At 41.5% G+C, this 14,112-nt stretch overlaps 1 protein-coding gene across 1 annotated transcript in view; it reads right to left on the minus strand.

Moving 5' to 3' along the window:
• LOC126337044 (GRIP and coiled-coil domain-containing protein 2-like) overlaps positions 1–14,112 on the minus strand; it is a 252,037-nt gene that overhangs the window by 71,305 nt on the left and 166,620 nt on the right. The window lies entirely within an intron of this gene.

The following is a 14,112-nucleotide window of genomic DNA, read 5'->3' on the forward strand; positions in this document are numbered from 1 at the left end:
GATACTACAAAATATTATTCAGAGCATTTATAAATAATATTACGAGACAAGTTTTCCAAGAAACACCAACATGTCAGTGCACCTGCACTTGAAGATTATTATTATTATATTATTATGCAACACCTACAAGACACACCTTAGACATTTATAGATCATTTGATATAGAATATCTTCAAGTTTTGATTTATAATTCTTGCTGTACCATAATTACAGAGGACACCGTGAGGAGGTGGGCAATAATATCAGAATGCAGGACCATTCTGAATTCTGGTGTACACTAAATGAGAGACAGTTGTGCGGGATCAGCTGATATTCTGTTCCAGAAACAAAAGTTTTAACAGCCAAAATTAATCACTGGGAATTGAGAAGGGTACAATAAATTCGGTGATATGGACTACAAGAGCATATGGGAGAAAAATAGGCCATCATGGACAGCCACATATAAGTTACCATGAACTTACGAAGTACCTAAGCCAGAAACTGCAGATGAACTAGAAAATATTTTAAAGGATTCTAGACAAATGTGGAATACCAAAAGCTACTACGGAATATATAGCATAGAGAGCACAATGTAATAAAATAATTTTTCTTGCAGGAAACTTAAGAACTTCATTTTCCCTTACCCTGTTTAAGGAACATGGGAAGAAGAGGATACCCTCTCTGTGAGTACTAATTTCTCTAATATTCCCCTCATGGCCATTACAGGAGATGTTGTAAAAAGAAATAAGATATTACATCTACGTTGATACTCCGTAATCCAATTTATGACTTATAGTGGACGGCACCCCATACCACTGCTTTTAATTTGCTTTCCTGTTCCACCCACAAACAGAACAAAGGAAAAATGACAAACGAAGCACCTATAAAAGCCCTAATTTTTTTATCTTATCTTTGTAGTCCTGAAGAAAATTGTGTGTTGGAGGTAACAGAATCATTCAGCAGTGCTTCAAATTCCAGTTCTCTAAACAGCGTTCCTTGCAAAGAACATCGTCTGCCCTCCAGGGCTTAACACCTCAGTTCCCAAAGCATCTCTGTAACACTTGCGTGTTGTTCAAACCCACCAGTAACAAATCTAGCAGGCTGCTTCTAAATTGTTTCGATGTCTTTCTCTAATTCAACGTGGTACAGATCTCAAACACTCGCGCAGTACTCAAGAATAGGTTGCACTAGCATCCTATAAGCAGTCTCATTTACAGACAAATCACACTTTCCTAGAAATCTTCCAATAAATTGAAGTTGACGATTCACCTTTCCTACCACAATCCTCACATGCTTGTTCCAATTTATATCGCTTTGTAAAGTTCACCCAGATATTTAAATGACATGGTTGTGTCAAGCAGGGCACTACTAATGCTGTATCTGAGCATTACTGGCAATAGGAAATGGGTTCTCTGCGATGCTACTGTCTTTCTTAAACCATGTACCACTGCATTATGTTACGTTTTTCGGTGGTGATCTCAAACTGACTCAACAAATCTATTTTAATTAGTTCCCTTTCTTTCTAGGATTTGCTTCATGGCAACAACACTGCAGCTGTTGGGAAGCGAGACTTCCCTCCAGGCCCCTTCTGTTGGAGGTGCTAGTTACTTGGCTTTGTGTGAGAGTATCTGCAGAAATTAGAAGGAAGGAAAAACAGCTCATGACAAGCTGAAGTTTTGGGTGAGTCTTTGAGGTGTACTATTCTTCCTCATATTCAATGAAGAATAATAGATAACCCATCAGGTCTAGAAACCTGTACTCTACTTAATTTTTTGAATGTTTTCAATTTTGCTACCACTATTTCTATACCTGTTATGTCTGCATCCATGCAACAATCAAAAAGTTTGAACTGTTCTATGAGTTAAAGGAAAACGGAAATATATTTACTGGCAAAAACACGCACAGATCCTGTACTGAAAGGACAAATCAGGAAGTCTTTGCCTCTATTTTTATTAGCCAATTTAAGGTGCATTCAGGTAATGATAAATATACATCCTACTGTACGTACCTTATACTATTTTTCCACGTAGTCCTGAGATTGGTTCACACATTTGCCCTTTCGCAGCACTAAATTTGAGATGCCCCTGCAGTAGAATTCGTCCAGCTGGCTATGTAACCAACGTCGGACTGCTGTCTTGGCTTCATCGTTACTTGTGAATTGCTGTCCTGCAGGGGACTTATACAGCAATCTGAAAGTGTGAAGTAACTAGGGGCGAGGTCCGGACTGTATGGTGACTGGTCCAGAATCTCCCACTGAAGTGCCCAGAGCTTTTTGGCAGTTCTGATTGCTATATGTGGTCTCACATTGCCGTGGAGTAGGATCATGTTGTCCACATCGAGAATCCCTTAGTGCATTCGCTTGATGGTAGCCCTCAGACAAGACAGTGAGGATCAATAACTGTTGGAATTGATGACTGCATCTTGTGCCTTGAAATCCTGCGGGAGCAGCCCACAGCTATCCTAGAAGGCCATTAACATCACTTTCCAACAGATGCCATTAAACAGATTTTTTTTTGTCACAGGCAAACGTGAATGTTTCCACACAATGCTCTGCTGCTTGGATTCCAGTGTGAAATGCAGTACCCACATTTCATCGACAGTAACAATGCAGTCCAGGAAACCTTCACCATCCTTGGAGTATCGTTCCAGATGATTCAGTGAAGGCATCATTAGCTTGTCTTTCATCATTTCTTCCAACTGCTTAGGCACCACCGATATGAAACCTTCCGGTACCCTATAGTAAGGATCCGTGAATGACGTTGTAAGCATTTCCATATGATATGCGAAGCTCCCGGAAACAACCATGATGTGCACACGCCAAGCTGCTTTCACCACTGCATCCACATGGGATATGCTGTCATCAGTCAGCTATGAATGTGGTCTCCCCGACCTCTCATTGTCATACAAGACTTCACAGCCTTTGTCAAACTCACACCACCACCCTGTAGATTTCAATGGGCATTCGTCCCTTTCATCACAGAAAATGAGTCACACTTTGTTGTTCTAACACCATGGAAATGTGAAGCACAACCACCATCTTTAACAACCGACAGTAGTGTCGCGCGGCGGAGCTACTGGTAGATACGGCTGGCACGAACCGTGATAGGTCCAATGCTGGGCATAGGTATGTTGACTTCGCATTTACTGCCGTAACTTGGCTAAAAAGAAATTAAGAGCAAAGACTTTCCTGTTTTCCCTCTTACAAAAACTACTCAAAAGTTACAAGAATATATATATATATATATAAAGATTCCTAGACTTACCAAGCGGGAAAGCGCCGGCAGACAGGCACATGAACAAAACACACAAACACACACACAGAGTTACTAGCTTTCTTCAGGAAGGAGAGGGAAAGACGAAAGGATGTGGGTTTTAAGGGAGAGGGTAAGGAGTCATTCCAATCCCGGGAGCGGAAAGACTTCCCTTAGGGAAAAAAAGGACAGGTGTACACTCGCACACACACACACACACACACACACACACACACACACACACACACACACACACACACATATATCCACCTGCACATACACAGACACAAGCTTGTGTCTGTGTATGTGCGGATGGATATATGTGTGTGTGTATGCGAGTGTACACAGACACAAGCTTGTGTCTGTGTATGTGCGGATGGATATGTGTGTGTGTGTGTGTGTGTGTGTGTGTGTGTGTGTGTGTGTGTGTATGCGAGTGTACACCTGTCCTTTTTTTCCCTAAGGGAAGTCTTTCCGCTCCCGGGATTGGAATGACTCCTTACCCTCTCCCTTGTGTGTTTTGTTCATGTGCCTGTCTGCCGGCGCTTTCCCGCTTGGTAAGTCTTGGAATCTTTGTTTTTAATATATTTTTCCCATGTGGAAGCTTCTTATATATATATTAGAAAGAAACTTCCACATGGGAAAAATATATTAAATATGTCTTCTTGTGTCTGTGTATGTGCGGATGGATATATGTGTGTGTGTGTGTGTGTGTGTGTGTGTGTGTGTGTGTGTGTGTGTGTGTGTGTGTGCGAGTGTACACCTGTCCTTTTTTTCCCTAAGGGAAGTCTTTCCGCTCCCGGGATTGGAATGACTCCTTACGCTCTTCCTTAAAACCCACATCCTTTTGTCTTTCCCTCTCCTTCATGAAGAAGTAACCATCGGTTGCGAAAGCTAGTAACTCTGTGTGTGTGTTTGTGTGTTTTGTTCATGTGCCTGTCTGCCGGCACTTTCCCGCTTGGTAAGTCTTGGAATCTTTGTTTTTAATATATTTTTCCCATGTGGAAGCTTCTTTCTATTATATATATATATATATATATATATATATATATATAAGAAACACACACATTTTGTCAGAAACCAGTTAAATCCAACAACAGACTTATGGCTCTATGGAATGCAGTGAAACGAGATACAGAACAACCACTCAAAGAATTAAACTGAAGCGCTATAAATGATGAAGTACAGGTAGGGGAAGCGTGATATCATTTCTGAAATATAGTATGAAATATAGGGAAAAACATTTCAAGGGCAAAATCACAGCAATATGTTAAAAAATCAACTCTCGTAAAATTCAACCTTAAGAATGTTCATCCACTTCAACTCAGAAATTATGTAAATTACGTTTTCTCTCATAAATAAAAGCTCGTCTGAATTTGATGATGTTTCCTGCAGAGTACTAAAGACTTGTTCCCAGATAACAAGCCCTGCCTTATCTTAAATAAATAAATAAATAAATAAATAAAATTAATGCATGATCAAGTCAAAAACTTTTTCCAGAGTGATTGAAAAATGCTATTGTTAATCCTTCTATAAGAAGATGATAGGAGAGTACCAACCTGTTTCACTACCAACATCATTTTCCAAAATTTCTGTAAAGGTGATGTATACTAGAACAATAATATCCTTAGTAAGCACAGTTTGGATTTCATAAGTGTGCCTCTACTGAGAATGCTATTTATATTTTCACTCACCAAATTTTCATCTTCCTCACTTCATGCAATAGGCAAATAGCATGTTACGCTACTCTATTTCTTGCGCTGCTAAGTTTTTATGATGGCTCCACATATGGAAGTAAATTTATTTAATTTTTGGTGCACATCATGGTTATTTTTGTAAGTTATGTCGCATCCCAGACATTAAAAATGTTCCACTTGCTCCAATATTTCATTATTCAGTACTATTTTAGATCTTACTGGTTGTATGTTCCAAAATGCCATCACTTTCATTCTATCTACTGACAATCGCCCTTTTCTAAAGTCTGATTATCCTTCAGACATTAGTTTTTCCACAATATTTAGAAGTCTTGCACTCATAATTTTGGCATATAATTTATAGGCCGAAGCCAGGAGGCTTATAGCTCTATAGTTACTACATTTATTTTTATCCTCTTTTTTAAAAATTGCTATTACTTTAGCTCTTAGCCACTCTTTTGGTACCTTCTCATTTCTCCAATATTGATTAAAGGAATGAAGAATACCTTAGATATAAGACAAGCCCTTCATATTTTCACACTTTCATATAAACACCATTTAAACCAGTGGCTTTCTTAATTTCAGTAACTTTTAGAGCTTATGTCAGTTCTCTCATATCAATTTTGTCAGGTCTTTTGTGTCATTTAGTTTAAGTAGTATCTGAATTAGCATATCAGGAGACCATAATTTTTATAATGAGCTATCCACTCATTCTCTCCTACATTACTGGCATGTATACCATCATCTTCTAGTCTAGTGAGTGATTTAATGACTGACTTTATAAGTGATACCATTAAATAACAAAATAGCACTGGTTGGTATTTTCTTTGATCTATCTCAGACATTTGACTGTATGAATCACAATATTCTCCTAGATAAACTGAAGTTTCGTGGAATGGTTAGTACAGCCAACCAATGGATACTGTCATATTTAACCAAAAGAATGAAAGAATGTAGAAAGTTGGGCTTAGTAACTGACCCAATGTAATTGCGGAGGTTCTTCTGACTGGGAAGAAATTATGAATGCAGTTTTCCAAGGCTCAATCTTAGGTCCTCCATTCTTCCTCGTATACAAAGGTGGACCAGACCCCCACCCTTTTCACACCATATTATGGCTGTAAATTCAAAGTCAACATTTCCATTCCCGGCAGTCAACCATTCCTGGACCAACCTGGCCTTATCTGCCTGTAGCTCTGCAGCATATAACTGCTGTCAGTTGTTACAGATGGCGGTTGAGCTTCACATGCCACGGTATCCGAGAAACAAAATGTGATTCGTTTTCCATTGAAGGACAAATGCTCATCAAAATCCAAAGGGAAATGCAGCTCACATATGGGGAAAAGTGTCTTGCTTTGAGAAGTGTAAGGTGGTGTTTCTGAGTTGACATGCACTTGGATGACAATAAGTGTTTTGGGGAGCTGCATTTGTAGCTGACTGACAAGAACATTTCCTGTGTGGATGTAATGGTGAAAGCGGATCAGTGTGTGCATCTCAACAATATTCCCCGAGAGCTTGGTATTTTGCATGGTAGTGTTCACAATGATGTTTACAAATCCTTAGGGTACAGGAAGCTTTCATGTCGGTGGGTGCCTAGGCTGTTGGATGACATGATGAAACGTAAGCAAGTGATTGCCTCATTGAATCATCTGCAACAGCATGCCTTGGATGGTGACAGTTTCCTGGACCGGATTGTTAATAGTGATGAAATCTGGGTACTGCATTTCATGCCAAAATCGAAGCAGCAGAGTGTGGTATGATTGGATTCACCTGTGACAATAAAATTTGGTTCAATGCCACTTGTTGGGGATGTGATGTTGATAGTCTTCAGGGATCATCGTTGGTCTTCAGGGATCGTCGTGGATTGCACATGCTGGATTTCATGCACAACACAAGGCCACATGTGGCAATCGCAACTGTCAACAACCTTGGTCATTTCCTGGGAGAATCTGAAGCAGCAACCATTCTTCACCCCTAGCGATTTCCATGTTACCGGCTCGCTGAATTTGTACCTGACAAGACAGCGGTTCATGGGCAATGGTGAAGCTAACCCACCAATCTGACAGTGGTTTCCCTGTCAGCTGGACAAATTATACCACAGAGGTGCTCAAATTTAGTGCTGCGATAGATACATGACTGAAATGGTGTGGGACTATGGGGAGAAATGGTGTTAGAAAATTGGAGGCAAAGACTTTCTGAGGCTTCTTCATACACAAAAGATCTTCTGTCTAATATATAACACGCAGAATTAGTTATTTTTGCAGATTACACTAGTACTCCAATTAATCCAACCATACATACAGCAACAGAAGAAATGGTAAACAATGTTCTTAAAGGTGTCATTGACTGGTCTTCTGTGAATGGTCTCAACTTGAATTATCAAGACACCACTTATTTAGTTCTGGATCTCTAGAGGTACTACATCAATGATAAGTACAACATCAATGATAAGTATAACACATGGTGAATAAATAAAAAATAGGGTGCAAACCTGATGAGAATTTAAACTGAAAAAAGCAAATTTTGGAACTCCTAGAACAACTGATATGCCAATTTTGCATTTAGAATCATTGCAGATCTTGGGGAGAGACTAATCTGTAAGCTGACATATTCTTTATATTTTCAGTCGATAATGTCATGTGGTATATAATGTTCTGGGCTAACTCATTTTTAAGAAAGAATGTCTTCATTGTAAAAAAACACTTGCTGTAAGAATAATATGTAGTGCTCACTCACAATCAACTTATAGACCTATGTTTATGAAACAAATTTTTCACAGCAGTGGAGTGTTCTCTGATAGGAAACTTCCTAGCAGATTAAAACTGTGGGCTGGACCTGAACTTGGGACCTTTGCCTTTCATGGGCAAGCGCCTACTGACTGAGCTACCCAAGCACAATTAATGATGTCATCACAGTGTTACTTCCACCAGTATCTCATCTCCTAGTTCCCAAACTATGCAGAAGTTCTCCTGCAAAACTTGCACGACACACACTCCTGGGAAAAAGAATATATCCCCCACCCTGTGGCAAGCCATGTGTCTGCAGGATGACTTCTGTGATGTTTGGAAGGTAAAAGATAAGGTACTGGCAGAAGTAAAGCTGTGAGGACAGTGTGCAGCTTAAGTAGCTAAATTGTTAGAGCACTTGCCTGTGAAATGCAAAGGTCCGATTTTGAGTCTCAATCTGGCACACAGTTTTAACCTAGAAGGAAGTTACATCTGTTTAAGGAATTGAAAATTTTGACTATTGTTTCACATTATATTTATTCCGTGATGAAGTCTGATGTAAATAATGTACTGCAGTTCAAAAAGAACAATAATGTAGATAATTACAATACCAGAAGAAAAAAATGACATTAATTACTCTGTATTAACAAAAAGGGATGCACAATACTGCAACGATAATTTTTATCACTTACTCAGTGATATAACATGTCTGACTGACAGCAAATCAAAATTTGAACAAAAACTGATAAAGTTTATCCTGTGTGGCTATCAGCTGTCACACTGTCTTAGTTTAGAAGCCCATAGGTCTTTATAGTCATGTATTGTGATAGGTCAGATAAGCAATCTTACTAATAGTGCATAACCGAGTCTCTAATCTTTGCAACTTGTGAGCTGTCTGATACCAAAGATTTCTTCGACTAAATTTTACAGGCAGAAAAATCTGCCACACTCAAATTTAACTATTTTCAGTTTCTTAATTGGTGTTTCATTACCTAAAAGAGCATCCAACCTGAACCCACAGAGGTTAGTTGCTACTTTTGACTCACTCTGACAGAAAGAGGAAAGAAAGAATAAATCTTCTGCAAACTCTTTTACCCTGTTTTCTGTAGAAAGGCCATTTATGGTTTATTTAGTTGTTTAATTAAGAAACCAGAGACTACACCACACCCACTCTGTTTACCTGTAAACTGGATATTTACTAGGAGTTGTTTCCCAGCATGTTTAAAAATTACAGTGGTCACATAACTACACAAAAAGGAGGTAAGTCATGGATAAGTAATTATCGATGAATTTTTCTAATAACCTTTCTATCGAAAGTAGCAGTGCATTGCATGAAATTCCAAATCCATAAGCATCTATCTGCCAACAACATTTTTAGTGATTCTCAATATGGATTCAGACCTGGCTTATAATCTGTGAAAGCAGTGGAAAATATTATTTCTTTCACTTTGTCTGCACACAAATCTAAACTTTTTATAAATGCCACAAGTGTAGGCCTGAGTAAAGCTTTCGATTCTGTCCATCACAGAATTCTATTAAAAAGTTCTATTCTTATGGTTTTAAATACAAAGTTCTATCTCTGATTACACCCTATAACAAATCAGACAATGTGGATGTAACATGAAGTGTGTCCAAGGGTCCTTGCTTGAACCCTTGTTTCTTGTAATATATGAAAATGATTTGTCCAGTATGATGCTGTTTAAGTCTATACTAAATGCAGGCACCACCACCTTTGTTACACATGATGGGGGCCTTGGACACAATAAAGCAGAAAAGTGCAGGACAATTCGAAATATCTAGTATATGGTGCAGAGCAAATGAATTGCAAATTAACCACTCTAAAATAGCAAAACTTCTTTCTAGCCTCCCTAACTGTGACAACTGTAGTGCCAAAGTTAAGCTTCTTGGAATTTATCTTGTTCCAAAATTAACTTGGAAAACTCACAATAACTATGTATGCAAGAAGTTAGCCTGAGTCATCTGTCTGCTAACTAAACTTAAGAATTGTGTGACAAACAAGCTACTATTTAACTCCTATTATGCCCATCTGTTATTATTGGCTTTTCCATCATGAGTTTACTGCAAAAAGAGTATTTTTACATCAGAAGTGTTTCTCTTTTATTTATAAAGCATCTTCCACTGTTATTCTCCAAATTGGATACGCCTGTTTGTAGATTTCTGGTTGTCTTTGATGAAAAACAGCATTTTGTTTATAAAGTTGCAGTGGAAGTTAGCTACGGTGTTTCTTTACATTTTCTCCAAAGCACTGCTTCTTTCCTCCTTGCTAGCAGTGGCTGATGTTATATGCTTTCTCACTCTGCATAGTATTACAATGTTTACGTCTGTTCATTTGTGTGTGTGTGTGTGTGTGTGTGTTTTTTTTTTAAGGGGTACAAGATGGGGAGAGAGAGGGAGATATTAGAGGGTGGGGGAGGGTAGAGGGTGAATGTGTGTATGTATTTGTGTGATGTGTGAATTAGTGACAGAGATGTGAGAGGAGACAGGATTGGGGTGGGGTGGGGGACTGCAGTTGTACGGGATGGTAGTTAAATGGAGCCTGTGGTTATTTGTGTGTATTTAATGTTAAATTAAACGGTCATTCAGTTTAGAGAGTTCGTGGTTAGCCAGGTTAGTCTGATCATTTATGAATTTTTTTTATGTTATGGTTTTTTGAATGTGATAAGTTTTCTTGTAAGGTGAGGTGACTGACCACATAATATAACATAAACATATATAAGACAGGCTCCAGAAGGAAGGAAGAAGCAGTGTTTTGGAGAATAAGTAAAGAAACACCATAACTTGCACTACAACTTACACTGTTTTTAATCTAAAACAATGAAAACATACAAACATATGTACAGAACTTGCAGAATAACAATGGAAGATGCTTTATAAATAAAATAGAAATGCATCTGGTGTAAAAATTCTCTTTGAGTACATTGCAGTACGCTCAAGACGATAAAACCAATAACAACTGATTTTAACAACTGCTGTGGGAATATGGCCATAAAGACAAATGCATTATCCTACTATGCCTTTTTTCGTAGCCACCTCATGTAGTGCTGTTACGGAGCAATTCCTCTGAAGCAAAAATAATTTTTATTTGGTAGGAAAAGGCACTTAGGTGCATTGCTGGAATGAGAAACCACATATCATGTAGAGCTCAAAATACTAACAGTTGCATTACTGCCCATTATCAGCTGCTTGGTGCATATCAAGGAAAACCAAGACAGCCATAAACTGCGAGAGTCTATACATAGCCACGATACACATCAAAAGCAGTTACTAGGGAGAGAAAAAACAGCAAAAAATGTATTGGCTAACTATTTCATGGAACAATTTGAGGAACGTGCACTAAATTCGGCTCCACTCCGTCCATCTATTTTTTATCGTTATGTGGATGATACGTTTTTGGTTTGGCCGCATGGCGCAGGAGCCCTCGAGAATTTTATGGAACATACGAATAGTGTGCACCCGAATATTCAGTTCACTGCCGAGATAGAGAGAGAGGGAAAACTGCCGTTTCTAGATGTACTGGTGCAAAGAAAAGCAGATGGGCGGCTTGGCCACTCTGTGCACCGCAAACTAATGCACACAGATCTATATCTTGACGCAAAGTGTTTCCATCATCCAGCTCAGAAGAAAGCCGTTCTAACTACATTGATATGGTGGTGGTTGTTGGGATGTTTAAGGGGGACTAAACAGCTAAGGTCATCAGTCCCCCATTCCAAAAACAGGCGAGACGAAAATTTACGGAGCAGGTAAAACCCCAAGGGGGGAGGAGACGCCCCTCCCCCCAGTCACTGAAAGAACACCAATGTGGCAGCGAACGCTAGAGACAAGAAGAGTACAGACGAACACCGGACAGAAAGAAACGGAAGAAAAGAAGAGGGCTGGAGACTGGTTGACTGACCATGAGAATAAAAAAAGGGAAAGAGTCAACCATCCGAATACACAATAAAATCTGCAACCAATGAGAGACTCGAGGACAAGAGACACAGAAAGGGAAAGGGGCAGGACTCCCCTAAATGGAACCATAAAAAGGACTACCACGGATAAAATTTAAAACGTCGTCAGCCATGGAGGCATCGTCGCTTAAAACCAAAGGCAACGTGCCCGGGAGATTAAAAGACTGCCGGAGGGTGCGCAGTCGGGGACACTCCAACAAAATGTGGGCGACCGTCAACCAGGACCCGCACTGACACAGGGGGGGATCCTCCTGACGCAAAAGATGTCCGTGCGTCAGGTAGGTATGGCCAATGCGGAGCCGACACAGGATGACAGAGTCCCTGCGAGAAGCCCGCAGGGAGGACCGCCACACATCGGTCGTCTCCTTAACAGCCCACAGTTTATTCGGCGAAGTCAGGCTACGCCACTCGTCATGCCACATCCCAAGCACCTTACGGTGCAACGCCAGCTGCAGATCACGAGCCGGGAGGCTGATCTCCAAAGTAGGGGCGTCGATCGCCCCCTTTGGCCAGCCTGTCGACACATTCGTTCCCCGGGATGCCAACGTGACCTGGCGTCCAAACAAAGACCACCGAACGACCAGAGTGGGTAATGGCAAAAACAGACTCCTGAATAAAGGATACCAGAGGAGAAGAGGTATACCAGCGGTCGATAGCCTGGAGGCTGCTCAGGGAGTCACAGCAGATGACGATGGACGTACCTGAGCAGGAACGCATATGCTCAAGAGCGCGCAATATGGCCACCAGCTCTGCAGTAAAAATACTGCAGCCAGCCGGCAAGGAGCGCTGTTCAAAATGTGCAGCGTGAGCAAAAGCGTAGGCATCCACCAGGGAACCATCAGTGTAGACACCGAATGAGGCGAGGAACGCAAGAAAACGGCGACGGAGGGCCACATGCGGAACCGAGTCCTTGGGTTCCCGTGCCAAGTCCAGGCGGACGAACGGCCGGGGCATACACCAGGGAGGCGTGGGTGCACGGACCCGGAAGGGTGGCAGAAGAGGGAACGACCCCAGTTCCGACAGCAGGGACTGGACGCGGACAGCAATGGAAAGCCCAGACCTAGGTCGCTGCTCGGGCAGAGGGAGGACCCTGTGAGGGAAAAGCAGGCGATGATTGGGATGGCCTGGTGAGCAATGCACGTTGACAGCATAGTCGGCGAGCAGTCGGTGGCGGCGAATCCGCAGCGGGGGAATCCCGGCCTCCGCCAGTAGACTATCCACGGGGCTCGTACGGAAAGCACCAGTTGCAAGCCGAACCCCACAGTGGTGTACGGGGTCCAACAACGTCAACACTGAGGGTGATGCAGACCCATAGGCCAGGCTCCCATAATCAAGCCTGGACTGCACAAGGGCTCTGTACAATAGCAACAGCGTGCAGCGATCTGCACCCCAAGATGCGTGGCTCAGGCACCGGAGGGCGTTGAGGTGCCGCCAGCACTTTTGCTTCAGCTGAGTAACTGAGGAACCCATGTGAGCCGGGCATCAAAGACGAATCCTAAGAAGCGGCTAGTGTCCACCACTTCAAGTAGGTGATCGTCGTGGTAAAGTTCCGGATGAGGGTGGACTGTCCGACGCCTGCAGAAGTGCATAACTCAAGTCTTGGCTGCAGAGAACTGAAATCCATGAGTCAGAGCCCATGATGCCGCCTTGCGAATGGCTGCTTATAGAGCAAGAACTGTGTCTGACAAAGACCATTTAAATTCTGAAATTAATCACCTTAAATACGTGTTTCGTAGGAAAGGCTATGGTTCACGGGATGTAAAGTCAACGTTCTGCAAGAGAAAGAAACGTGAAAATAATGATTATTCGCATGATGAACAACCTAGCGTGTTTCTTCCTTTCTTCGGTTCTATTTCCAGTAAAATAGGCAGGATCCTTCGTAGACAAGGTTTAAGACTGATCTTTTGACCTCCAAGGAAAATCAAGGGGATGTTGCATCCTGTGAAGGACTGCCTCGGCCTCAGCATTCCTGGTATTTGCAAAATTCATTGTGAATGTGGAAGTAGTTACATCGGTCAGTCAGTCCGGACCATTTCCGATCGCTGTACAGAACATCAACGTCACATTAAAAATGGGGAGCTGCAAAAATCGGCAATTGCGAAGCATAGCCTCACTAGGAAACATAAAATTTTGTTCGGTGACACAAAAGTTCTATCTCAGGCCTCCACATACTGGGACTCGGTAATTAAAGAGGCGATAGAAATTAGAATGTGCGATAACAATTTTAATCGTGACAATGGTTACAATCTTAGTGGTGCATGGAAGCGAGCGCTCGATATGGAGAAGCGTCAGAGAGATTCGTCGCGGGTCTTCGATACCCCGGGAGCGATGGCGCCACCAGTGCAGGCGTCGACAACATCTGCGACACCGTGACGTATTCGCCGTCCAATCACAAGCCGTCCTGGGGCTACATAAGGTCCACCACAGCTGCTGTTTAGCCAGTCAGTTTCTTGGCGATGACGATGGTAGTGAATATCATCGAAAGCTCGAGGTTTTA

The sequence above is a fragment of the Schistocerca gregaria genome, chromosome 2, assembly GCF_023897955.1.
Source record: "Schistocerca gregaria isolate iqSchGreg1 chromosome 2, iqSchGreg1.2, whole genome shotgun sequence".
Taxonomy (NCBI): Eukaryota; Metazoa; Arthropoda; class Insecta; order Orthoptera; family Acrididae; genus Schistocerca; species Schistocerca gregaria.